The 23213-nt window shown below is 39.4% G+C and overlaps 1 protein-coding gene across 2 annotated transcripts in view; it reads left to right on the forward strand.

Annotated features, from left to right (window-relative positions):
- Positions 1-9498: 9498 nt before the first annotated feature.
- Positions 9499-23213, forward strand: part of ANKRD55 (ankyrin repeat domain 55) — a 175432-nt gene continuing 161717 nt past the window's right edge. For both annotated transcript variants that reach the window (XM_040452932.1, XM_040452956.1), the window contains exon 1: positions 9499-9598. The gene's annotated coding sequence lies outside the window, so the exon portion shown is untranslated. The remainder of the gene's footprint in view (positions 9599-23213) is intronic.

Below are 23213 nucleotides of genomic sequence, written 5' to 3' on the forward strand. Positions count from 1 at the left end.
GCGGGGCTCGAACTCACGGACCGCGAGATCGTGACCTGGCTGAAGTCAGACGCTTAACCGACTGCGCCACCCAGGCGCCCCATCAGCAGCCATTTTAAACTGTTCTTTAGGGTGGAGGAATTATGCCCCAAAGAAGAACACTTACTTCCTGATTTCCCACAAAGTCATATAGGAAATCACCTAAAGAAAACCCACCATCATATGGAGCTGACACTGCCATGGGACTGTTTGGGTATGTGAATAACAAAAGGAATAGGTCTTTTCACTTTCCTGAGTAAATACAGATTAAGTTTGCAATTTTTGCACACGTAACTGCTATACACGGGATTAACGCCTCGGGATCATACCTCAGGACCCTCAAAAGGAGTGCTAATGAATATAATTCTACATTGACTTTATGGGTTTTCAGAGACAAAGCTAAGACCCTCTGGGGACAGGATACTGGAACTATCCCATTAAAAATGTGTTCATGCTGAATAGTTATCTTATTTGGTGAGGAAAAAAAGATAGAAAATGTCATTTTAACAAAGAAAATGCAGGATTTGATTCTCATATTACCAGAAGCTAAAGGAAAGAATGACCTTTTATTATACTTTTCCCCATCTGAGGAACAGGGGTCATATCTCAATAATCATTTTAACTCTCACAGCCTCTGAACATTTTTTTGTTTATCTTCATTTTTTTTGTCCTTGTCTTCCAATTGCTAATGGTTTGGGAGAATTAATGGACCAAGGGATAATCAGGTTTTGTTTCTGAGCATAAAGACTTTATGGTCTTGCCAAAGGATTTTTTTTCTACACTATATATTTATTTCCCTCTTTTGCTGATGACAAAGAAGATGCTTGCAGGAAATGTTTGTCTTCTCATTTGCCTTATGCTAGTCATGAGAGAAATAGAAATTAGAATGACCTTAAATCCTTGCACCATATTGTGTCTTTACTTCAACGACTCATGGTGTCAGGGGACAGAGGAGAGGGAGAGGAAAGTAGTTAAAGTAATGTGAACGTGGGGTAGACTTTCCAATGTAAACATCTTTTGAATTTCTTCTTCACTCTGAGATGAATTATTTGAAACAAATCACTCTTTTTTTTTTTTTTTTAATTTTTTTTTTCAACGTTTATTTATTTTTGGGACAGAGAGAGACAGAGCATGAACGGGGAGGGGCAGAGAGAGAGGAAGACACAGAATCGGAAACAGGCTCCAGGCTCTGAGCCATCAGCCCAGAGCCTGACGCGGGGCTCGAACTCACGGAACGCAAGATCGTGACCTGGCTGAAGTCGGACGCTTAACCGACTGCGCCACCCAGGCGCCCCAACAAATCACTCTTAAAGCAATTTTTTTTTTTTTTTTTTTTTAGTTCTAGTAGGCCAAAGATAAGAGACTTATTTTCAACTTGAAGCAGAAATTTTGGATCATAAACAAACCTTAAAAGTGTTTAGTGCTCTTCAGAACATTTGACACCACCTCTTTGAATTTAATATATAGTCAGTACTATATATTGAATTATATATATATTCAATACTATATATTGAATATATATGATTTGAATATATATTCAATATATAGTATATTCAATGTATATTGAATATATATAATATTATTGGATATATCTATTCAACTCATATAATCAATATATTTTAAAGAAGCTCACCTTTGTATATACTTATATACAAGCATTAACTTCTAATTAGTTGCCTTGAGGAAGAAATGGGATATTGATGGAGCCGTTTTCACTGGAAAATATTTGCAAAGTAACTTCACATTGGAAGTAGTAGAAAGAGAAAGTAATTTTCTTTTATTCTGTAAAAATTTGGGTACCTGTTATGAAACAGATACAGGGCTAGAGACTGAATATATGGGTAAGATATGATACCTGGCCTTGAAGAGCTTTTATCTGAACTGGCCCTTGGATCATGGCTAGGAGCTAGCCAGAATGAGGGAAGAAAGGGTGTTCCAGATGAGGGAAGCATCATTTTCAATGACACAAAAATGTGAAAAGCTCTAGAAAGATCCAAGAGTCGGGAGATGTTCAGAGTAATTGGAACATTTGATTCATGTAGGAAAGGATAGAAGTCAAGTCTAAGATAATGAATTGGGAAGTAGCAGAGTGTAGTGGTTGACAGCACAGAGTCTGGCCTGAGGTCAACCCCTGCCTCTTCATTGAGTAGCCACTGACTCTCTGCACCATGTTTTCCTCATCTGTAAAATAAAGAGGATAATAATAACTCATGGGTTCTGAGGATACTGCCTACATGATTTGCCAAATTAAGGCAACAATTTATCCTGAGATGACGAGGACTAATGCTAAAATGATGTCAGTGTGAAGGAAAGGAAAGGCCAGTTGCAAGAGATGTTTCTCAGATGTATTTGAAAGACCTGTCAAATGATTGGATTGGGGTGAGTGAGGAATAGAAGAGGAAGGAAGAGGTCAAGAATGGCAATCATGCTTTTAACTTGAGAAACCCTAGATGGTAGGGTTTGTGATCAAGAACAAAATTGGGGTGCCTGGTGGCTCAGTCGGTTAAGCATCTGACTCAGATATGGCTCAAGCCATGATTTCACAGTTCATGGGTTTAGTCCCCGCATTGGGCTCTGCGTTGATAGTGTGGAGTCTGCTTGGAACCCTCTCCCCCTCTCTCTGCCCCTCCCCTATTAGCTCTCTCTCTCTCTTAAAAGTGAATAAAAACATTAAAAAAAAACCTTTTTTTTAAAATATCAGAATATAGGAGGTGAAGAAGATCTATTTTTGTCATATTGTGTTTAAGCTTCCCACATAACAACCAGGCAGAGGCCTCTGTTAGGAAATTAGTAAAAAGAGTATGGAATTTGGGAAATAATAAAAATAATGGATTTGACAGTTGTCAGTATAGAAATGGTCACTGAAGTCAAAAAGGAACTTTAAAATGAGCCTATGTAGAGCAGGTTTTCTTAACTTTGGTGTTATTAACATTTGGGATGGATAATTCTTCGTAATATTGGGGGTTGGGGGCTATCTTGTATGTTCTAGGGTATTGAGCAACACCCCTGGCCTCCACCCACTAGATGCCAATGGCTCTTTCCCCCTTTGTCAACAAACAAGGATGTCTCCAGATATCACCAAAAGCTATTCCCCATTCCCAGGGTAGGGAAGGTGGTAGAGATTGGTCCCTTGTTGAGAACCTCAGGAGTAGAGTAATGATGATGGAGGAGGAAACTTTGGCAAATTATATACATGCTGAGCCCAAGTTTCTGAATACATTAATTGCAAAAAATTATAACACTGGCACTGATATCGTTGTAAGAAGCATTCTAAAGCAGTCAAGTGCTGAGCAAATGATACTTATTCTGATTAGCCAAAGTTTAAAAATCCATGTGTGTTATAGGTGAAATTGTGGGATTTTTGAGAGCCCTTCTTGTTAGAAGAGTGATTTTGATCACTACAAAGGATATTTATCCATCTTCACTAGAGTCAGCAATTATTCTTCACACGCAAATGATCGATTTCAGATGGCAAAGCCAAGGTCCCAAATCCTAGACTGCTTTTACTCAAGGCTGCACTGGCTGTTCAACTGGATGAAGTATTTCAATTCCCTCTTGTTTTCTCAGTTTCTCAATTTCTCTGCTCTTCCTCTATCCCCAAAAGGAGAAACTGATGCTAATGTCAGACAACATGTTTGTGGCTGTTCATGAATCTTGGTTGTCACAGTTGCTGAACATGGGATTTGTGATAATATATCTTGGTGTTACTAGGAAACATTTTTAAAGAGGCAAACAAAAACAAAGTCAGACCCTGGGTCCTGGTTTTCAACAGCAATAAATAATTCTCTGTATACTCTTTCACACTAGGCCCTTTTCCACATATAGTGGAGCTATATCTCAAAGGAAGTGCCTGAACACCAAATGACTCCTGTAAATCAAGGAACTAGCTGTAGAAAATGGCATAATCTCTGTCTAGAAACTATTCCTTATAGCCTCTTGTCTTGGGGAGTAATCATTCATGAAACTTCTCATTGTAAATGTTTCCCATCTTGGATGTACCTGAGAGTAGTTGGTCTTTCTGAAGTGTGTTTTTTTGTTTGTCTCTATTATTCTCTCCCCACTCCCCAACGAAATAATCTCAAGAAGCAAAGATTTACTGCCTGGAACTGAGAGTCACTGTTCACTCAGCCATCAGAGACTTTAGTCTCTAGCTAAAGTCAAAGACTGTGAGTGCCTCAACCTGCTGAACCTGCAAAGGCCCCACCTCCCACACCACTGGCCATCGCATGGAAAATTCCTGGGCACAGAAGGGTCAGCCCACGGACAAGAAATCAGCCAGCCATGCTCCTCTGGGCACAAGGACTTTGGCATCTGGCCAACCACTGTCATTAAAAGTGGGGGCTTTTGTGTTCGTTTTTCTTAAGTTCATGTTTCGGGCAGCTTTTTATTATGATGTGATTTTTTTTCCCCAAGGCCAGGCCTCCACCCTCACATCTTTGGTGGAATGTGTTAATAATTTGCTCTAGGAAGATAAAAGCCTCTTTGATACAAGTAGAATAAACACACGGAACACTGCTCAAAGGTCTAGTTTCCACAATAGGAGCCCAGTTTGGGGACTGAGAGTTGGATGGAGAGAATGGTATTATTTCTGAGTCACTCCTGGTTTCTCCTGCAGTGTCCGTCCTTTGCCTCTGCAGCTCTTTCCTGACTTGTCCAGCTTAGGACAATGCCCACATGTACTCTGGGGCTCTCCAGACAGTTGGCAACCGACAAAGGCAATCACTAACTGTTGTGCTAAGTCCGTATACAAGTCCTGAAACAGATTGTAAAGGCAGTTTCCTTCTGGATGGAGTAACTTTGTGTGAGCCAAGGATCTTTCTAAGTGCTAAATTAAGACTTGCTTCATGAAATCATAATATAATAGAGTAGAAAAAACCTCACTGCGTCTAACCTCTTCATTTTATAGATGAGGATGACTTGTCTAAAATCACACAGATATTCCACATCCCAGTGTAGATTGTCCTCAAGACCTGTGCTGTTATATTTCCATGATTCCCAAAGGCTGGAAAAGGTCAAAACAAACAGACAAACAAAAATACTTTTCAGGATTTCTCCAACTGCCTCTTTCTGTGCCCATCCTCATTTTGAGGTGCTTCTCTCCACCAAAGTCTAGGCACCACCTCAGGAGCCCGTGAGCTCTCTCGAGTCTCACTCAGTTGCTTGGTCTCAGTGGTCTGTCATGCTGGGATATCTTACCCACAGTTTTCCAAAGCCTTCAACCTACATTATCAAGGACCTGCTTTCTGAAGCCAAAGGAATTATCAACCAGGCATTCTAGCAGACAGTGGGTAAATGTATTACCTTTTTATGTCTCAGACATAAAAAAAATTCCTCTCCATTCATAGAAATTCATATGAATGTCCTGAAGCTGGCCTGGAGCATGGCTGTGATTAGTATTTCTTGGTGACCTTGGTATTTGAGGCCCTTTCAAGTTTTGTTTTGGTATTTATTCATTGGTAGGTTTGAGTACTTCAGAGGAGTTGGTTACAGGGCAGCTCATGGTCTGGTGGAGAGTCCCAGTTAAGGTATCCAAAGGCCAAATTCAGGGAAATGCTCGCAACTATGTTTGACCTTATGAAGCTACGTAACCTCCCTGTGCTCTGCCTTCCCAACTATAAAACCTGCTAAAACCTGCTCTAAGTAGTTTCTCAGGATTGATGTGAATGTAATTAAACAATATATAGTAAAGTAGTTCTTTAAGTAAGTGGATGGAAAAGAGTTTTATTATTTATGGTAGTTATTTTTCACCAATTAATCTTATGGATTTATAAACAATGGATAAATAATCCTACTTACACATGGCTATTTCACTAATGACAGACTCCTACTGTAACCTTCACTCCATGCAGCATGCATTCATGTGTTTTTCTACATTATTATGATGAATTTTCTATGTAAATGTTTGCAAGATTTTTTTTTTTGAGGCACCCAGATATCCACTTTTTAGCCACTTTGATCCAAAGATTATTCCATTGTTTTTTTCTAAAGCTTCAAACATGACAGTAATCCTCTTTTCATCCAAAATTTCTGGCTTTGATCTTCATTATCTTAATACTCAAAATACATAGTTTTTTGGTTTTTTTGTTTTTGTTTTTGTTTTATCATCAAAGTCATAAGATGTGTTTTGGCCCAGACACCTCAAGAGATTGAGTTCACTTCTTCAGTTCTCTGTCAGAGAACTCTGACAGAACTTCTCTGTCAGATTTTTCCTTTGTAGAAATTTCCCTGAGTATCCTAAGGTCACATTCCTCAGACATGTCCTCCTCCTCAGCTGTTATCCTCCTTATCCCTCTCTCACTATGCTGTACACATAGTCCTTTCTAGAACCCACAGTTCAAGGATTATTTGAGAAAAATCCCACTTAGTGGCCAATTGTTTAATTCCTTATGGCTTCATTTCATCTCAAAGATAGCATTTAATTTGTGTTTTTAAATTGATACCCTTTTCAAAGTTGAAATGTCCCTGAGAAAAATTAGCAGTACTTTTAATCCCCTGGGAATTAGTGGCATCTTGCCCCTTAATACTTGACAGCCATTACAGTTTGAAATTTCTGCCTGAAGCTTCTTACCGAAATCAGCTCCTTGGCCATTTATGTTCAACAAAATATTAATACTTCTTATTCTGTCCCCAAATCATACCCTTGCTTCATGTGTTTTGAGAGTAAACTTCCTTCCTTCCTCAGTTTACACCTGTGGAGAAATGACCCAAAACATGCTGCTCTTCAGAGCCTCAGAAACTTAGTGTGCCAAGATGCCAAATAGGGCAGGAAGAACAAAAGTAAGTCACCAAAAGGGCACCAGAAAGAGTGTTAGGTAGCTTCTCTTAACCCAACTGTGGAGTTTCCTTTCAATTAGTAGGAGAACCAGTCATTTTTATGTGTGTTCCACCTCTACCTACAGCTGTCTCCTCCAAGCTGCTAAGCAAAATGTGCCTGATTTCTAAATCCAACTTGGTGAGCCTCAAGGTACAAATTAGTTTGTGATTAGTGATCTCCTACAGAAACAGAGAAATCCCACTGATCTCCAAAGAGGTTGTGTGAATTCTTTCTTGCTTTGTAGCTTGCTTAAAAGAGACAAAGAATTCTGTAAAATGTTAACAAGGTCTAGCCTTGAGGATTTACAACTGTTTACCCAGCACTGTTGCTCCCACTGCTACTATGTCTTGTCACTTGCCCAAGTCCTGCCCTTGTCTCATCCTCCCCTGACCTGATTCAATATGAGAATGCCAATATGATGACCCTAATAATAGTTCCTTTGTGTTTATATCATTGATTTTCACCCAGATATCCTTCAGCACATAAACTCACAAAGCCAGGAGCCCAGTGACATCTGCATCATCCTGCTGTGCTTCTGGAACATGGAACATAGTCTTGTTAATTCATACAAGGCTGATGACAGAACACATTTTCCATGTGTGGCATTTCAGGAGTTAAGTGATTAGTCTGAGACCAGAGAAGGAATACACTGTGGCAGAATTCACCCTGTTTCACAATAGGCTCTGTCTGTGGAGTTATCTTCAGAAGTCACCCTCTGTTAAGCACCAGATAAATTGTGTTGATACTCATTATTAATTGGTAACTGGCTGGGACTTTCCACTACGAGAAAATGGCAAAACAATAAGCATTCTTTTGACCTGTACTTTTTTTCTGGATCAAATTAACTCTGGGGCCAACCCTTCAAGGCAGTCAGGTGCCTTCATTTGTTCAATATGAATTTTTTTTTAAGTTTATTTATTTATTTATTTATTTATTTATTTATCCTTTTTTATGAATATAATTTATTATCAAATTGGCTTACATACAACACCCGGTGCTCATTCCAACAAGTGCCCTCCTCAATGACCATCACCCATTTTCCCCTCTCCACCTCCCCCATCCACCCTCAGTTTGTTCTCTGTATTTAAGAGTCTCTTGTGGTTTGCCTCCCTCCCTCTCTATTTATTTATTTTGAGAGAGAGAGAGACAGAGAGAGAGACAGAGAGAAGACACAAGTGACACAGGGGCAGAGAAAAAGGAAGAGAGAGAATCCCAAGAGAGAGAATCTCTGACAGCACAGAACCTGATGTGGAGCTCTATCGCACAACACCACAGAGGGCCCCAGGAGACTCACAGGCTTTTCACACAGAAATAGAGGCACAAAACCTTAGGGCCTCCACTGCCTGAACACTCTATCCTGCAGACTGGTTTAGTCTGCAGCTGGAAATTTAGTTTCTTCCTGGGATCGTATGAAAGTGGGAGCCAGCCTTCTTTGCCATCAGTGTTCCCTTTACCTATTCAAATAACTCCTAGGCCATGAAGGTCTTTTTAACTGGCTCTTCTTTGGCCACCATACCCTATGAGAAGCAAGATTCTAACATGTGGTCACTGCATCCTATAAACTTTCCACCATAAAACAGCAAATCTTGGCCTTATTGTCCTGAAAGAGTGATTCTTTGCTACCCTGTGGGAAGAACAAATAGGGTCTCCAAATCTTGATTTCTTAAAGAAAGATTAAAATTTTTTTTTTCTTGAAAATCTGTTCTCAAGACAATAGCCTTAAAAATAGGTCCTATTTTGAACACCAGGATCTGACTGTTTTCTGGGTTTTTACAATTGAAAAAGCCTACTTTTTAAAACCCAACCTTTCCCATTTCCCCATTCCTCCATTTTGACCCACATACAAAGATATCCCCAGTGTCTGAGCATGCCTATGGTCAAAGAGAGAAAGTAAAGAAGTCCACAAGCAAGAAAAGCCCAAAAGCACATTCATATTTTCCAAAGTTTTAAATGACATAAGGAAGGAAAGTTAACAATACTTCTTAAACTAATCCCGCCCCAGTGAATTTTTAGAGACATGGAAACTTTGTCCACATAGTCATCCAAAACGCCTAAGTGTTTGTTTTCTGTAACATGAAAGCTACATAGGAAATTATGCAAACCATTTGGAAAAAACATGTTCCTTCTGCAGAATGGGCTCTTTCCTTTCCAGATCTAACTTTTGCTTTTGGGCAACTTGTTTATGTTCCCAAATATCTTCAGTTATCAGGAGCACAATAGCCATCAAGACTTATTTTTAGAAAGAACACCACCACCCTATATTCTGAGACCCTTTTCATTCTGCTTTACCAAGAGATCTTATCTATTTTACATCTCATCTGTTCATGGACCACACAAGCACCTGATTCACAGCCCTTCAGCAATTACTGGTCTAGTGATGATCACAATCTATAGAAAATTTTAATAAATCATGAATGAGTTTCAGAAATATGTAGGCCTCTGTGTAAAATTCAATTTAGACTAACCAACTGCCATGGCCTGAATTGTGCCCCCCACAAAATTCATACGTTGAAGCCCTAATTCCTAATGTGACTGTAATTGGAGCTAGAATGTTTAGGAGGTGATTAAGGTTAAATGAGGTCATGAAGGTCGGGTCCTAACCTGTTAGGATTGGTAGCTTTATAAAGCTCTCTTCCTCTCTTTCACATGCACCAAGGAAAGGCCTGGGAAAACATGGTGAGAAGGTGGCCATCTACAAGCCAGGAAGAAAACCCGCACCAGAAGCCAAACCCTGCTGGAACCTTGATTTTGAACCTTCCAGCCTCTGTGAGTAAATAATTTCTGTTGCTTACATCTAGCCTGTGGTATTTTGTGGCAGCCAAACGGACTAATACACCAATCAACATGCAGGGTAAGAAAGTTTTACTCAGCATCATCTTCAAAATAGTCGTGAACACCAATTAGAGTTGCAGGTGTATGTGTAGAGAAGATATTTTATTTTGTTCTGGAGTATGATCCAGGAGTTGTGAGCATGTTTACTGAGAGTAAATTTTCAGTGATTTCTGCATGTTTAATTTGACTGATTGGCAGAACACAGTGGTTTCTTGAATAGAGCTGGGGAATACATACTAGCCTAGTATGAAGTGTTGCACACAGCTTTTGTGCAAATGATGTCTACGAAATTTAGATAGTTTGGATTAAAACATAAGAAATACTGTGGGTTACCCTTACATAGGATCTTGACAGTAGAGAGACTCATTTATTTTAAAAAGAAAGAGATAACAATTGGGACAATTAGAAAGGGAGTTTCCCCTTCCTTGTTTTTAGTTTTAAAAAAGCATGTATATGTTGTACATTTAGTGTAAATTAATACCTTTACTTTAACTGCTTTACTTCTAGTAAACCTCATAACAACCTGAGGAGGCAGATATTCTGCTGCCTGTGCCACTATCTAATCGCATGATCGGGCAAGTCCTTTCAGGTTCCACGCCTGGAAAATGGGGACAATATTAATACCGTTATCTAGGGCTGTGAAGATTATACGAGATAGTATGTGTAAAGTCCATAGAACAATATCTGGTATGGAGTAAGAAGCTCAATCAATGATAGACTTGTTAGCATTACCATTACTATTATTTTTCTTATAATAGTGATTTTATAGATCTGAAAGCTAAGTCTCAGAGCTGTCAAGGATCCTGCCTGAGACATAGCTAGTAATAAGTGACAAAGCCAGATCCATCTGATGTCAAAGTCCCTGCTCTACATTGGCCACCCACCACATTACCCTATCTCCAGCCATCTAGACATGGGCACCATGCTCTTACAAACACAGAGCTGAATACTCAGTTGACTAGAATGCCTGTCTTATTCAGGAGAGGAGTCCTTGCTTATTGGAAAAGAGCTTGACCTTTCTTTTCAGGGGTCAGGAGCTTGGGTCACTGCCTCAGACCAGAAGTGCAGAGCTGCCTTAATCTTACTCTGTCTTGATTACATCCTCCTTTCTCCTTACCCCACCTCCTGGATGCTGATAAAGCAAAGAAATAGCAACAAATGGAAAGCCTAAATAAACATTTCTTTACAGATCATACGAGAGGGGATTTTTCTTTTCCATTAAATATTTGATAACAACATCTTAGACAAGCTTTTTGATGTTACTTTCCCATATTTTGGACTGGATGAAAGTGTATGACTCATAGAAATGACCATGGGAGGAAAACCAAATGAGTCACCTTGCCCAGCCCATCTGGATCTTCCCTCTGCTGTGCCCCTGGGAGCAACATCCCTGAGGACCAACCCAGCCTGCATTCCTTGTGCAGCAGTGGGGGCTGCATAGGACAGGGGTTCCTTCAGGAAACACTGGAATCTCAGAAAAAAAAGTGAGTCAGGGAAAGTGAAACATCAGAGCCTGAAGGAGTTATCCTGAAGCTTTTCCAAAAAACATTTACTGCTATCAGCTCAGAGGTTTCTTGTCCACATTTCATCACTTCTAACTCCCAGGTACACCCCCATGGCAGAACACTGTCTCCTCAGTGCTGTGCACACTTCAAAGAGTTGCCGTCCATGGTACCCTCCTCCCCTTTCAAGCAAGCTTGAGGCACTTAGATTTGTGTATCTTTCCAACAGATAAATCTCTGTTCCCTTCACTGTTTTTATTGCTCTGTTGGAATCTATCCAGTATGTATCCTTCTGGTACCAAAGTGCCCTGGTTAAGCCTACGCTCTGGCCTTGGTTTCTGGGAGTTGGAGGGAGAATTGCTACATCCTTCAGCCCACTTTGCCTCAGGTCTTTTGAAACTTCCTCCTTTTAGTCATCTAGTCAGTGAACCACATTTAAAACCTAAGCTGCTGTCCATTTCTGTGCAACCTGAGTCTCTCTTGGTAGGCTGTTTCTCTATATTCACTCTTTGGTGTTCTCATTTCAGACTTGGGTGCCTGGGGGCCTTGAACTTGAATGCTTACAGCCTTAATTATTTAGCTTATGGACTTTGGGCAAGGTGATCAATCTGTCTGAGCCTCAGTTTCCTCATCTGGGGCAAGAGGATAATAATTACTATTTCCTAGCATTGGGTGAAGATTTATAGCTGAGTGAGTTGGAATCATGCTGGTTGCCTTCAGTGGGCCTCTTGCAGCCCACATCATCCAATAACCTCTTTTTGTCCAGTGACAATTCCCTTGATGGTCATTCAAGGTGACTTTTTAAAAATTTTCCATTCATATTTTCTCTCAAAGGAGATTTTCTTTTTCTGTCTTTGCCAGAATTTGTAATTCTGCTACTTCTTTATTCTCTGATACCAGGGGCTGACTTAAGTCTAAAATTGCAGTAGTATCTTATTACCCTTATCCAAATCATTAATAAAAATTGAAAACGATGTCAGTTTTTCAACTGGTGCTTTTACAAATTCATTGAAAACTTCTTGGGGCAGCTGGGTGGCTCAGTCGGTTGAGCGCTTGATTTTGGCTCAAGTCATGATCTCGTGGTTTGTCGGTTCAAGCCCTGCATCAGGGTCTGTGCTGACAGCTCAGAGCCTGGAGCCTGCTTCGGATTCTGTGTCTCCTTCTCTCTCTGTCCCTCCCCTGCTCGTGCTCTGTCTCTCTCTCTCTCTCTCTCTCTCTCTCTCTCTCTCTCTCTTTCAAAAATAAATACACATTAAACAACAAAAAAAATTTTTTTAATTACTACTCCAAGGGTCACCTGAGTGTCTTAGTCGGTTAAACATCTGACTTCAGCTCAGGTCATGATCTCACGGTTTGTGGGTTCAAGCCTTGTATCGGGCTCTTTGCTGACAGCTCAGAGCCTAGACCTTCCTTTGGATTCTGTGCCCCTCCCCCACTTGTTCTCTATCTCTCTCAAAAATAAATTAACACTTAAAAAAAATTAAAAAACAGGGGCGCCTGGGTGGCGCAGTCGGTTAAGCGTCCGACTTCAGCCAGGTCACGATATCGCAGTCCGTGAGTTCGAGCCCCGCGTCAGGCTCTGGGCTGATGGCTCGGAGCCTGGAGCCTGTTTACGATTCTGTGTCTTCCTCTCTCTCTGCCCCTCCCCCGTTCATGCTCTGTCTCTCTCTGTCCCAAAAATAAATAAACATTGAAAAAAAAATTAAAAAAAAAATTAAAAAACAAAACAAAACTTCTCTCACACAGAATTCATATAACTTCTAAATAAATCCAGACATGTGAACTGAAAAGCAATAGAAAGACTGCCTTTACATGCATAAGCAAATTCACCAGGAACATTAAAATACCCTCAAGTGACTTTTAAAAATAACGCTTTAATCTCTGCTCAGTTAAGAAAAAGGCAAACAAAAGAGATAAAGCTCTCAATATAATGTGGTGCTTTCATTTTGTGTTAATTGGCCTTAGGTATGTTTATATATTTTTTTTCACCTGTCCAAGTTGTTAAGAGATAATTTCTTTGCAGATAATTTGATTTTAAATTTGATAATTTATTTCCTTCTTTTTAGAATGACATACGGACTTCTAACACTCAACTCTTAGATATCTGTGCAGAGTTCTTCAAAGAAACAAAGCAGTTATAACTGTCGTTTAAAATGTTGGGGCGCCTGTGTGGCTCAGTCGGTTGAGCGTCCGACTTCAGCTCAGGTCACGATCTCACGGTCCGTGAGTTCGAGCCCCACGTCAGGCTCTGGGCTGATGGCTCAGAGCCTGGAGCCTGCTTCCGATTCTGTGTCTCCCTCTCTCTCTGCCCCTCCCCCATTCATGCTCTGTCTCTCTGTCTCAAAAATAAATAAACATTAAAAATAAAATAAAATAAAATAAAATGCACCCAAAAGCCTCCCCTTCAATGTAGGTTAATATTCCAAATGTCAATTGTGAAACAATTTCAAGTTAAACTAAAAGAGACACAAAGGGATCTATCTTTTATTTAAGGTGTATTTTTTTTATAGCTACATCAAATCTACCCTACCTCACTCATCTCCCCCAAATAGCCAATAATCAACAGCCATGAATTAAGTTACATTTCTGTAAACTGTTCTGCTACCAACCTAAGGACCATTCTGTTGCTTGAGGCCTGCTTTTCTGTAAAAAGCGCTTAGTCCATAAAAAGGATTTTAAGATTATAAGCCCAGCAAACATTAATCCTAGGCAGAAATAGGAAAGCAAAGTTTTCACATTCAACAGTGTTCCTGATAGATTATCATTCCTATTCAGAATGTGAATTATGACTAAACTAGTGATTAAGCTAAAAATAAAATATGTATCTCAGTTCTTTCATAATTAGAGCATTACTTCTATGGAGAAAGGGAGTTTCAGAAAGAGTTGGCTAGTAGTTTTCACCGTGATTAAAGCATAATCTAACAACTGCAGACCCAAATCAATCTATTCTAGTCACTTCTTGTTATTAGCATATTAGTGACAAGATATAAAATATAGAAAAGATTAAGTCATTATGGAGACCCGAGAATGCAAGTGTAAGCTCCTTCAGGGGCCAGGCAGGTCACAGTGAGTGAAGCAGGCTCAAGGGTTAACTGGAGAGCTGGCCTCTGGATAAGGGGATAGCTGCTACTTCATTCCAGCCATTTAATATCAAGTGGAAAAGCAGGTCCAAAAGATCTGTTAGATCTTCTGAGTTTTGGAGAGAACCCCAAAATAATAGTTTTTTTTTAATGTGAACTCTGCTCATATTCAAATTTTTAAAGTAATTTGAATTTTATTTATTTTTAAGAGACAGGGAGTGAGGGAGAGGGGGAGCAGAGAGAGAGGGAGACACAGAATATGAAGCAGGCTCCAGGCTCTGAGCTGTCAGCACAGAGTCTGACGCTAGACTCAAACTCACAGACTGTGAGATCATGACCTGAGCTGAAGTCACACATCTAACAAACTGAGCCACTCAGGTGCCCCTAAAGTAATTTGAATTTTTAAAGCATTCACTGCAAGCCCAAAGGAACCCCAACTGGGGGCAACATTAAGCTTCCCTGATGCTAATGTGTGATCTTTAATTTAAATTATATGGTAGCCACTAGCTGGATGATCACCAAACTTATTTCCTCTTCTTTCTGAGCACACAGCTAAATTATATTTCTCAGTCTCCCTTACAGTTAGCCCAAAAGAATGTGGGTGGAAGCAATGGCCATCACTACCAGGCTCTACCCTCCACTCCCTCCCTCTCCTCTCTTCTCTGCTAGCCCAATGCAGAGAATCCAGAAGGGCCTCATGGTCCTGGAAGATGGCATAACCTCCACATGTGAGAAGCCCAAATGCCCTCTTGGAGGACACCCTCCCTCACTGCTCCTCCACCTCCAAGAGACTTGCATTATACTGTGAAAGCAAGAAATAAACCTTTTTAAAAGCCCTTGAGATATTGGGGTTTTTACAACATTTAGCTGATCTTGATCATATAGTTTAAGAATTTCTCCATTGCACGTCAATAAGGGAGGTTCGTTAACCCAATTTGATCTTTAAGCCCTGAAACCTCAAAAATAATGAAACTATTTTTCATACTACATACTGAAGTAGTACATGAAGAAATAATGCTAATATTTTAAGTCCACTTTGTTTTTGTGAGATCACAATGGGAGTATGTTTCCGTAACTAAACTGTGTTCATGAAGAAGCTTTACTGCTAGAGATAATAAGCCTTCTTTCTGTATAAAATGATCTAAAGGCAAAGACAGGGGTGAGTTAGAGAGGACTACATTCCATAACCATATCCTCAAGTCCTTTTCTCCTTCAGGTTATCTTTCACAAATTTGGCTGACCTAAAATTCCATCACTTCTTGAATAGCCTGAATAGTTGTGTGTTGAGTAGAAATTAGAGTGCTTCCTCTCTCTTCCTCCTACTTTTAGTTTTTCTGTATCCACCTACATAACTCCTATTTTTAACATTCACCCCAGAGAGAAGTACTAATGCATTAGAATGTTTTAACTATTCCTATTTAAAATCATTTCTTCTTTTGAAAACTTGAATAATTTCTAAATCAGTAAGGAATGCACACATAGAAAATAGGGAAAATATGCAGAATGTAGTTTTATGACCCCTCTGCTTCATTCTCAGAATGAAGAATTCCATTCCCAACAATGAACAAGTTCATTGGAACATAGGAAAAAAAAAAATAGCAAAGTGGCCTTTGTAATAATGATAGACATTTTCAAGTGAATTAGTAAACTAGGTAAGCACATACATATTTAAATGAAATATTTGCAGAATCAGAAAGTAAAGTAGTGATATAGTCTTGTGACTAGATTGGGCACCAAATGCGATATTAAGAGAGTAGCATAGAACAGTAATAATCTTCTTATAATCACCGTAAGTCAGACCTTTGGTAGACTATCACTTGCAGCTGTAGTTCATAGTGCAGAAGAAAATGCAGTACTTGGGGAAAATTTAGAGAAGAACCACAAAGCTGGTTAAGAGAATGATAACAAGATCTACCTGGAGAAAGTAAACTTAAGCCACAGTTTCTAAGTATATGAAGGGCTTTGCTTCCTTTCTTTGGAGAGAGGGAAAAACAAGAAAAGATGGACACAGAAGATACACAGATGGACAACAGACACATGAAAAGATGTTTGCCATAACTAATCATCAGGGAAATGCAAATCAAAACCACAGTGAGGTATCACCTCACACCTGTCAGAAGTGACCCAAGGATGACAGAGATCCAGAGACAAAGCATGGGACCAAACAGAAATTGAATATCTTATACATAATTTTGGTACTATTAGATCGATAAGCCAAACTCTATAAGTTAAACACTTGTGGATTTCATTATTTCCTTGATTATTCTGCTTTTAGTTTTCATAGCCTTTAGAAGTCTTTTGCCAATTAGGGGTGCCTGGGTGGCTCAGTCAGTTAAGCATCCGACTGTGGCTCAGGTCATGATTTCACAGTTCATGAGTTCAAGCCCTGCATCGGGCTCTGTGCTGGCAGCCCAGAGCCTGAAGCTTGGAGCCTGTTTTAGATTCTGTGTCTCCCTCTCTCTGTCCTTCCCCCACTTTCACTCTCTCTCTCTCTGTTGCTCAAAAATAAATAAACATTAAAAAAATATGTTAGAAGTCTTTTGCCAATTAAAAATAAGAAGGTTCATCAGTTAACTGGCTTGTTTTGAGGTTAAGAGGTAGAGGATACTAGATGATGCAAGAGGTAAAAGGAACAAGAAAAAGAAGAGGATTTAGATTTTCCCCACACTTGAACTCAAGAAGGATAAGAGAAACAGTGAAATCATAAGTGGTTATAGCAGAAGTGGCCAAGGTGGAAGAATCCCAGGGAGTGGGAGACACTCAAGTCAGGGACTGCTTGATGCAGAAATCCTTCCATGAAAGTCTTTCCCCTTGGAGTGGCACTCATATGTACCAACCTTGGAAGGAAGGCATCGAGTTCGTTTATTCATCAGAACTGAATAAAAGCTATGGAATGAAAATCTGTCTCCTTTCCCTATACAAACCCATCAAAGAAATGGTTCCTCCCAAGCAGTGACTTCCTTAAAAGTCAAGATCAAGAAGGAAGAGGTTCAAGAAGGAAGGAAGAGGTTGGCATTTAGGAAAAATGCCAACTGGGTGGCAGAGCCCTAAGCAGTACAAATTAACTTTAAAATCAGGTGCTATCAGCCCTCCAACATTGTCACTTTTCAAGATTTTTAACTTAGGCCTTTTGAATATCCATGCAAATTTTAGAGTTAGCTTGTCAGTTTTTACATGCCAAAAATGTCTGTTGGATTTTAACTGAAATTATGCTACATCTGTAGCTCAGGAGTGGGCAAACTTTTTCTCTAAGGGGTCAGATAGTAAAACCTTGGTTTGCAAGCATAATTCATTCTGGAAACATGCTTGTAATCCAAAGCACTTGTATACCAAAGTGAATTTCAAGAACCAGTGGCTCAGTTGTGATCATGTGACATTCGGCCTCATGTACAACTCATATTGCAAGACATCATTCATTTATCAACTTAAAATTTATTAGAAATGTATGCTTGTCATGTGGAACACTTGCATAACGAGTTATTTGCAATCCAAGGTTTTACTGTATTTTAGATTGGTGGGGGTGGCACAAAGACCCATGCAATAGATAAATGGAAATAGGTATGGCCATGTTCCAATAAAACTTTACTTACAAAAGCAGGCAGCTTTGGCCCATGAACCATAGTTTGGCCCATGAGCCATAGTTTTTTGACCCTATAGTGGAGGAAAAACTTTTCCTTCTACTCTCCTGGATTCTGTATCTGTGGCACTGAAAAGTAAACTGACAAAAGATAGATTAACAACAGAAAAACAGCCAAGTTTATTAACATGAGTGGTGCATATACATATAGGAGAAACTCAGTGTTGAATAAATGGAAGGAGTGGTTAGAACGTGGATTTTAGATAGCATTTTGACAAAGGAAGATAAATTTGTAGAGAAGTGACAATAAAGGAAAAGGGGTTTAGGCTTTTAGGGGTCACAAACTGTGGGATGGTAAATATATAGAGAAGCTAATGGATGATGAGGTCTAATTAGTGCGTTTTGTTTGTTATAGACTGGCAGTGCCATCTCACCTCAAAGGATAAGGTAGGCCCCCCTTCCTGGTAAGGAAATAGGAGGAGGACAACTCAACAGTAGGAGTTTGTGTTTTGGTTTCATACAGATAGGGGGAGGGCAGAGAGCTTGTCCTGTGGCTTTTTCTTTTCTTTTCTTTTCTTTTCTTTTCTTTTCTTTTCGTTTTTTATTTCTTTATTTTTGTATTACATAAATATTTTGGGGTTTTTTTAATGTTTATTTATTTTTGAGAGAGAGAAAGGGGAGCCCAAGTGGGGCAGGGCCGAGAGAAGAGGGGGACAGATGATCCCAAGCAGGCTCTGCCCTGACAACAAAGAGCCTGATGTAGGGCTCCAACCCATGAACTATGAGATCATGACCCATGTGGCTGCTTTTTCTTAACTGCCTTCAGCTCTAAATAATCCTTATTCCAAAGTGGCATATTTTGGAGTGGCATGCTCTGAACCTCTTTATTCTCTGTTATAGATCAATTGACATTGAACAATGTTACGTTTTCCAGTCCATAAGCATAGTATATCTCTCCCAGTGAATTCTGCTATTTTAATTCAGCAATGTTTTGTTGCTTTCAGTGTATAAGTATTGTACATTCTTGTTAAATATATGCATACTTGATGAATTTTTTGTAAATGGATTCAAATTAACTTCATATCAGTGAAGTTTATTTCTGTAAAGTCTATTTTAGGGAATATGGGAATTTATAATTTATTCCTTATAGTCAAGAAGATTGCTACTGTTTTGCTTACTAAGTGATATTCAAATACAGAACTGGAATAAAACTAAAAATCAATATAAACTAATCTGCTCTTAAATTCACATTAAGTTTCCCTCTTTGATTTAATGCTTCCAAATAAAGGCTTTTTAGAAAAGCAACTCAGGAACAGAAAATATAGAATTAAGATTACAAAGAATCAGCTCTCCACAAATCACACTTAGTGAGGGTAAGAACTGCTACATGTTTTATTTTGAATGGCCACTTTAAAAAGAAAAAAAAAAAGATTTACCATTGTAATTATATTCTGCTCAGAACAGCCTTAAGATGAGTTGGTAGGATATGTATATGCCTCTAGGTGGCCATGAAATTAGGCCTGGGATTAAGGTGTTGCCACAAAAAATTCCTAAAGTAAAAAGCCATAAACAATGAAGAGTACTTGTCTTATGTGCATATGTATGGTACAGTGGTAAAGATCATGGGGTTTGCAATCAGAGAGCCCTGGTTTCAGTCCTGGCTCTGCTACTTTCACCCTCTGAGACGTTGGTCAAGTCATTTAAACTTCCAAGTTCCAACTTCCTCATACATGAAATGAAAACAATATTACTACGTACTGCATGAAGTTGTGGTGAGTATTGAATGAGATAATAATGTATGAAAAATTCTTGCACAGTTCCAGGAATGTAGTAAATGATCAATATGAAATAGACACTATAATAATGTTCTTATTTATGAAGATGTTGAAATCGGTGTTGGTGATGATGATTGTATAAAGCTTATGTATATGACAAGTTTGTTCTGACTTCATCCACCAAAACCCTTAATACAAGCAAGAGAAATATCTGATAAACATCTTTAGATTTCAGTAGTCAGCTGGGGAGAGTTGGGGGTGTGGAGAGATGGAGAGATTGATGGTATAGAAACAAACAGTAATTCTTTCTTATTGGGAAGAATTACTGAGAAAGGAAGGCCTAGAAAAGAGCAATGAAGGCCAGTCCTGACACCCTTTTTGTACCGTAACAATAGGAAGAAACAAAATCTCTCTTAAGGGTCTTTGCTTCTGGTCTTTTGGATCCCAAATCCTCTATTCTCTGTTTTATGTCAAGGCCAAAAATGAATACTAATGGTTTTTTATTAAAAAAAAAAAAAAAAAAGAGCTCTGTGGGCTTCTCATGAATTAGCATTCCCCCAGAGAGAAGCGGTTCACCTTCAGATAAAACCAACAATAAGCCATTTGTTGCTAACCAGTGTCCAATATACAAAGACTAGAGGTTAAACCTGGAAGAGTTTAGAGAAGACAACGCATTTTCAGTTAAGTCTTTACAGGAGAAAGCACTGAACATGATCATGATTTATGCAGAGAAATTTAGCCACTTTTAGTATGAAAAATGGTCTGCCATGCAACATAAACAATCTTTTGCACAGCTACTTTTTAAATACATCCATTTATCTTTCATCATTTTTATTACTGCTGCGCCTTATTATAAACATTATGAGCAGGATCATTTACAAGGGATAAAAGAGTCAAGAAAGTAGCACTTACTCATGAGAGTGATGAAATGCTGATACAGTCGTGTGTGTGTGTGTGCGCACAGATTTCCACATCTTTTTTGTCTGCCTTTGCATGTTCTAGGCTAAGGGATTTCCTTGTGTAGAATTTCTATCAGAAATGGCTTGCTACTTTATTCAGCACTCTCAGAGTCCTCTCCTGAATCCAGTAGTATGCCAAGCACAGGGCCCAGCCTTGTACACATTTATTTATATTTTCTTTCATTTAATCACACTTTTCTTGCTATCCTCATGGTCACTGTCTTAGGTCAAATCTTCAAACATCTTACCTGTTTTTAGGACCCTCCAACTGGTCTCCTTACCTTATTTCCTGGCTGTTCTAATTTATACTCCATACATTCAATTATGTTCTCTTGAGCATCTTTCTAGGACTCTGGGGAAAACATCCTTTTAAAATCATTTAATCTCACATCATACTCAGGTTCAAGTCAACAAAAATCTTGGGAATGGCCATGAAAGTCTAGCTCTTTCCACACCTCCATCCCCAATTCAAAACCTAAAAAAAAAAAAAAAAAAAATAGGTAACATTTTTTAAGTTTTGACCCAAGAGAGTAACCATGAGGATAGCGAGAAAAGGTTGATTATGAACAACATCTAAAGGGTAGCATCTGTAGGACCTGTGACTGAGTTGATTGGTCAGCGTTCAAGGGTGATGCCAAGTCACTCATTTGAGGAACTAGTTCAGTGGTGGTTGTGCAGCCACAGGCAACTGCTGATCTGCTTTCTTTCACAAAAGATGGGTTTTCACTTTGTAGATTTAATGTTTTCTTGATTGCCAATCATCCTAGAGCGTCCCTTCCTTGCTGATTTGCTCCCTGGTGTGTGCCCACACAAAATTTATTCTCCCCTCACCTACCCACTTCCGTACCATATCAAAATCTGCAGCTTCCCCAAGTCCTCTTGTCACTATTTGATGGGCAATGATACTAGTGAATTTTCTTATAGATTGCAAAATGTTGCATTAACAAAATATTAAATGAGCAATATTCTCAAGGGGGTTGGATGAGGTAATCCTCAAAGCCCCATTCTCAAAAATTCTCTGATTTGCTGCATTTCTGCTTAGTTCATGGAATCACAAATGAACTGTCATTTCTAATGTGGATTTGCTAAAGACACAAAGATAGCCAGGACTAGTGAGATAAGACTAAATGAACACCCCAGTTACCATGATGGAGTTGTCCCCAAATCCATCTTTTGTTTGGCCTATGTGGAAAATAAACAACAAACAAATTAATAAGCAAATCCTAGCAGAGTAAGTTCCACATAGTTATCATTTCCTGATTCCCAGAGCTACCACACGGATTAAATTCAGTTGGTATCCCGAGGACTCCAGTGCTGCCTTACAAAAACAATTAGTCTGGTAAAGCAACATCCAGGCAGTCTGCTGAAGCCTGATTCCAGGAAATAGACACTTTGACAAAGTAACAAGCATGGATGCCCAAGGGAAAGAGAAACCCTGAAAGAGAATTGTTTTAAGTAGCTGTTTAATGATTGAGCACCTTGAAATGCTTTCACTTGGTGGGGAGAAATTATACTACCTAGGGATGTGTGGGTGGCTTTTAAAGTTGACAGACAGTAACGAGTTCTGGTTTAAAAAAAGAGGTATTTTATTGCTCTAGCAATTTTTACACCTCCTGAGACATCTCCATTGTATATTTACACCTGTATTAAGAAAAAAGAACAAAGCAAAGAAGGAAGAAAGAAAGGAAGGCAGGAAGGCAGGAAGGCAAGAAGGAAGAGTGTTTCTACCTCGTTTCCAAAGACTCTTGTAACATTTTAAAAGCTAATAGTAATTGATCTCTTAGAACTCCTCAGGCTTTGTGCTCGGGGCTTTACAAATATTAGCTTATTTAACCTTCACAATTATGTAAGAAGCATTATTTCTCCCTTCTTTTTTAATGTTTGTTTGTTTCTTTGTTTGTTTGTTTTTGAGAAAGAACAGGGAAGGGGCAGAAAGAGAGAGGGAGACAGAGGATCCGAAGCAGGCTGTGGGCTGACAGCAGAGAGCCCAATTATTCGGGGCTTGAACCCACAAACCATGAAATCAGGACCTGAGCCAAAGTCAGACACTCAACTGATGGAGCCATGCAGGTGCTTCCATTTCCCCCTTCTGATAGCACTAAAACCAGAGAAATCCTATGCAAACAGGTACGAGTTAATTATTTTGCCAGAATGCAAAAAAATTGAAAGGAATCTTTCTCTATCCTTTTCACAAAGCTTCTCCAAGTTAAGTGAAGGAACATTATAGTGTATAAAAAGGCAAGGCTCGGGGCGCCTGGGTGGCGCAGTCGGTTAAGCGTCCGACTTCAGCCAGGTCACGATCTCGCGGTCCGTGAGTTCGAGCCCCGCGTCGGGCTCTGGGCTAATGGCTCAGAGCCTGGAGCCTGCTTCCGATCCTGTGTCTCCCTCTCTCTCTGCCCCTCCCCCGTTCATGCTCTGTCTCTCTCTGTCCCAAAAATAAATAAACGTTGAAAAAAAAATTAAAAAAAAAAAAATAAAAAAGCAAGGCTCCACTGAGTCCTCATTTCCACTGCTAATAGCTGCTTGAAGACTTTGAATAAGTCAATGACCTCTCTGGGCCTTCGTTCCTCCCTTATTGAAAGGATGGATAAACAGTCCCCAACCCAGCTGCACACTAGAATCACCTGAAGAACTTTGAAAAACTGCCAATGCCCCA

The sequence above is a fragment of the Herpailurus yagouaroundi genome, unplaced genomic scaffold (assembly GCF_014898765.1).
Source record: "Herpailurus yagouaroundi ecotype Mexico unplaced genomic scaffold, PumYag 29, whole genome shotgun sequence".
NCBI lineage: Eukaryota > Metazoa > Chordata > Mammalia > Carnivora > Felidae > Herpailurus > Herpailurus yagouaroundi.